The sequence below is a fragment of the Podarcis bocagei genome (assembly GCF_964188305.1).
Source record: "Podarcis bocagei genome assembly, chromosome: 15".
NCBI lineage: Eukaryota > Metazoa > Chordata > Lepidosauria > Squamata > Lacertidae > Podarcis > Podarcis bocagei.
The window spans coordinates 21858475-21862939 of record NC_138141.1 but is presented as its reverse complement, the minus strand read 5'-3'; positions in this window follow the sequence as shown (position 1 = coordinate 21862939).

Genomic DNA, 4465 nt, shown 5'->3' with positions numbered 1-4465 from the left:
TTTAAAAAAGCAAAAAAAAACCACCCTTCAGAATTATTTGTCAAAGACAGCTGAATTTAGCATCCTCTATAAACCATGCAAATCAAGCAAGACTTTTCCTTATTTTGCAAAATGCATTCCGTCTGTGCTCATCATGAGCGGGTGTGGGCAGAGACATGCAGAGCCCTGAATTCCTGTTCCTGGAACATTGCAAATCTTATTCAGCCACCCACGTGACTTATGAGATTTCAGTGGGCTTTTATATATCTTAAGGACTAGGCGCTTGTTGCTGTTGTTTAATGAAAGCTGCCATTCTCAGGAAGCTGAATCCTCCATCCCAGACCACATCCTGTGAGTTTTCTGTGCTTGCATGTAATTGTCAAATGCTCCCAGCCCTTGCGGCAAAGCCCTGCTGAAAGTATTCCTTTCCAGAATACATCTGGTTTAATTATGATTATGCAAAGATTATGAAGACTTCAGAGATGCCTCATTTAGAGATCGAGCTATTATAGCAGCTAAGGAGTGATTGAAACAACACAGACAAAACTTCTGGGAGCTTCCAGTGTTCCTTGTAGCTGAAAGCAGATGCTTCAGACCTGCGGGTGATATGGAATTACTCTGGCTTGCCCCTCCAACACCCCCAATAATTGACAGGACTGCACAATTTATTTGTTTGATCTTAGTGGAATGAAGTGGTAATGTGGTAGAAAAGACTGCCCTACTTCAGACTGCAAGTGGCGGCTGATCCCCTTAAAAAAATAATCCCCGAGCAAAAGAGGAGTGGAAAACAACCCACAAGAAAGCTAGTGTGTAAGGGAAAGAGCTTCATGTCTTCCTATGCTAGCTTTCCAGTTAAAAGGAATTTTTAATGCAAGGACTTTCCTACATACATGCTATCCCTCCACCTGCTCTCTGAAATGGGATTATTAGCTTTAACCACTTGATTTCTCTTCCACTGCCAACAGTGTGGCGTAGAGGTGAGAATGCCAGACTAGGACCTGGGAGACCAGGGTTCAAATCAACACTCAGCGATGAAGCTCACTGAGCGACTTCAGGCCAGTTGCTGACTCTCAGCCTAACCTACCTCACAGGGTCGTTGTGATTATAAAAATGGAGAGGAGGAGGGAAAACTATGCATGCTCTTCCAGCCCTACCTGGAGGTGCTGGGGTTGAATTTAGGACCTTCTACATGCACAGCAGATGCCCTGCCACTGAGCTTCAGCCCTTCCCTGCAGAAACCACTGTCCCTGGTACTGCAGCATTTCAGGCTTCAGTTGAGAGGATACACAAGTTCTTGGATTCCTGTCATCAGTAATTCCCCACCCACAGAAAACTGGCACGTCAGCCAAAGAGATCTAGCCTCACTTTTCACACTTGTGTGCAATTGTTTTGAAAGAGCATTTGAACATGTTAAAAAGTCCAACCTGCAACTAAATGGTCCTAGGAGCTCTGTACCACCCATGTGTGAATTACTTCACCTTCCATCCCATCCCTTCGCAGCAGCCTCTGAGATCATCAGAGTCCAACTTAAATCTGGGAAGCATCACCCCAAGACAAGGGAGGAGTTTCTACGGAAGGAGCTGGCGGCAGCAGCGTCTGTGAAACCAATCTGGGAGCAACGCCCATCCAGCTGCTGCTGCTGCTGCTGCTGCTGCTGTCAAAGCAGAAAAATGCTCCGGGACTTCTAAGCAGGATCTGGGTGCCAAGTCCCGTCCATCAAACTCTGCAAACAAGTTGTGGGTGGGATTCGTGCCTGTGTTTGTGGTACACTTGTGCATGTAGCAGAGGGAGCAGAGAATCAGTTCCCACCCCTTGCTCTCTATCATAATACTAGAATGAAAGAAAGCTGAATAATGAAAGGTTCCAGATGGACGAGAGGAAGGATTTGGTCACACAGGAATCTGCTATCCCAAGAGGCAGCGATGGCCAGCCAAAGAAGATGAGGCAAATTCGTGGAGGTTCAGGCTTACCTGGGGGCTTATAGCCACAATGACGTCTTCTCAGGGTCAGAGGCAGTGATCCTCCAAGTACCAGTTTGCTAGGCATCACAGGGGTGGTGGTGAGATGCTGCTGTGCTCAGGTCCTGGCTTTTAGGCTTCCAATGAGCATCCTGCCAGAGCAGGATACTGGACCAGACAGGCCTTTGGTCGGATTCAGCAGGAGCATGGGGAGCCGTGCTTGGTTTAATGTAGGTCAGTGTTGATCACGCAAACTGGCAGCAGCTCTCTGGAGTTTCAGGCAGAGAGCCTTTCCCAGATCTGACTGGGGATTTCAGGGATTGAACCATGCTGGTTTGCATGCAGCCGTGGGTAAGTAAGTTTGCAAGATGCCTCCTGCATCCCTTCGCTGGTAAGGTAAAGGTGAAGGTACCCCTGACCATTAGGTCCAGTCGTGACCGACTCTCGGCCTGCAGCGCTCATCTCGCTTTATTGGCTGAGGGAGCCGGCGTATAGCTTCCAGGTCATGCGGCCAGCATGACTAAGCCGCTTCTGGCGAACCAGAGCAGCGCACGAAAACGCCATTAACCTTCCCGCTGGAGCGGTACCTATTTATCTACTTGCACTTTGATATGCTTTCAAACTGCTAGGTTGGCAGGAGCAGGGACCGAGCAACGGGAGCTCACCCCGTCGCGGGGATTTGAACTGCCGACCTTCTGACCGGCAAGTCCTAGGCTCTGTGGTTTAACCCACAGCGCCACCCACGTCCCCCTTCTCTGGTAGACATGGATTATAAGATGTGCCCAGCATAAGCATTTCCCAAGGGGCTTGGTTTGCCCAGACAGCAGTATAAAATGCACATTGATCAAGCGACATGCGTTATCACCCAGCATCCTTATCCTATATTCTAATAGCAAGCTCAAATGGAGGGGGAGCCTTTAGGTAGCCAAAGCAACACCCCCCCACATGAAGGAAGTACTGCATGAGCAGGCTTAGGGAACCCCCCAAGGGTTGCAGATATCCTGGCTGGGACTGGTGGTAGTTGTAGTCCAAAACATCTGGTTGGCACCATGTTGTGGGAGGCTGCTGTACACTCACTCCTATGCTTCTGCCTGGTTGGAAAATATTCTGTAATGTTTTGTTGACTCCCAGCTTTTAAAACACGTTACATATCCTGTCTGTTAATGTTACTTTTTTTTTATTCAAGAGGAGAGTAAGCGGAGCTCAGCCTGGCCTCAAAGTCACACCTGGATGCTTCTCTCCTCTAATGTTAGATTCATATGGAGAAGAGAGTTATTGTTAAGCGATGAGCAGCAGGCACTCCGTACATGCTCAAAGACACTTCTTTTCCTGTGGTGAGCTCTGGCAGAAAATAAGCTCTAGTGCCTGCTCAAGGTAAAAAAAACAACCAAAATGATGGGCAGAGTGGAAATGGAACCACCAATCCATTTCTTTGATTGTTCACAGCATTTCTGTCTCAACCTTTAGCCAAAAGGGGTGTCGGAGCAGCTTACAAAAATCAGATATAATATGGTCCTGACCTTAAGTTCACAATCTGAAAAGATGTGACGCAAGAGGAAAATGGGAAGAGGAGGGAGGAGGCAAAAACCAAGCTCAAGCACAAGTTCTTAAAAGTGACAGCCCACGTCAGTGAAAGTCCTGGCTGTTTCGTGTTTGATGAAATGGGTTTCTTTGCCTTTCACCCCGCCATTGCTTTTATGAGGGTGAAGGCGCTTCCTTGGAAATACAGTGGTACCTCGGGTTAAGTATTTAATTCATACTGGAGGTCCGTTCTTAACCTGAAACTGTTCTTAACTTGAAGCACCACTTTAGCTAATGGTGCCTCCTGCTGCCGCCTCGCCGCCAGAGCACGATTTCTGTTCTTATCCTGAAGCAAAGTTCTTAACCTGAAGCACTATTTCTGGGTTAGCAGAGTCTGTAACCTGAAGCGTATGTAACGTGAAGCTTACGTAACCCGAGGTACCACTGTATAGAGAACATTTATTTACACCCCACCTTGCAGGCATGGCCAAACTTGGCCCTCCAGCTGTTTTGGGACTACAATTCCCATCATCCCTGACCACTGGTCCTGTTAGCTAGGGATAATGGGAGTTGTAGTCCCAAAACAGCTGGAGGGCCAAGTTTGGCCATGCCTGCAAGCAGCTCAAGCTCATTCTCCCCGCACAACCACCCTGCGAGATTGACCAGGGTAAGAAGCAACGTGGACTCGCTCAAGCTCACCCAGTGAGCTCCACGGCTGAGTGGGGGATTTGAACCCGGATCCCCCGGTCTCACCCCCACCCCACTCTGACCCCTTCTCCGCCGCCCTGCCGGCTCCTGACTCTTCCTCCTCCCTCCCCTCCCGCCTTCCTCTCCCCTCTCTTCCCCATCCCAGAGATGCCCGTCCCTGGGAGCGCCTCTGCCTCCGACGCGCTTCCCCGCTTTGCCTGTAGCTCTTGGCTCCGCTCTGCAACTCTCCGGTTTCCATCGGAGTTGGGGAGGAGGGAGAGAGGGGAGGGAGAGAGGAGGGTGGGGAGGGGGGAAAGAAG